The following is an 805-nucleotide window of genomic DNA, read 5'->3' on the forward strand; positions in this document are numbered from 1 at the left end:
CAACATTTCTCATGATCTTTTCTACTATTTTGTCTTCATTATTGATGTTCATAGTACTTTTTATTGTTGCCTTCTGTGTATATGCCATTTTTAGGGCGTGAACGCAATGTTTAATGATCTCCATTGTATTTTTTGCTCATAGTTGATGACACTATTCCTTGAGCCACAGCCTCATCTTCTCCTTCTTGCTGGATAATTGCAGATAAATTTTCACATTTTTGTCTGTTTGCACTGACATTGAACTAAAATCTTCAAGTCTTAGCCTCCTGAGTTTCTAGGATACTACACATGAGCCACTAACACCAATCTTTGCTTTACTGTTATTTTAATTATGTGGTAGAAGAAAGTGAAAGTATTTTGTGTTAACTGTGCAATTTTCAAATACAAGTTTGAATCAACTTGATATAATGTAACTGTTATCAATTTTAACAGTTAAATCAATGAATATTACACATTCCCACAGAAATATAATTGAAAACAAAAGGTATAATTGTTTTCCTAAAACAAGAAATGGAACCATGAATTTCTTTCACTTTACAATTCATTCTTTATATAACTTTAATTAGCAGAATTCCATGACTAAAAGTTAATATATTAATTGTATACCATAAGAAGCAAAGTGATTATAGTTAAGAATAGATATTTCATCATAGCCAAAAGATAAGGGTTTGAGCAGTCTCACTAAAGAGAAATGTTACATACAGAAACTATAGGATATGATGTAGCTTGATCATTACACAAGATATAAATGAATGGGATTACCACTCCATACTTCATAAATGTGTAAAAATAATTATGAAATCAG

The sequence above is a fragment of the Dipodomys spectabilis genome, unplaced genomic scaffold, assembly GCF_019054845.1.
Source record: "Dipodomys spectabilis isolate Male_0828 unplaced genomic scaffold, ASM1905484v1 ptg000057l, whole genome shotgun sequence".
Taxonomy (NCBI): domain Eukaryota; kingdom Metazoa; phylum Chordata; class Mammalia; order Rodentia; family Heteromyidae; genus Dipodomys; species Dipodomys spectabilis.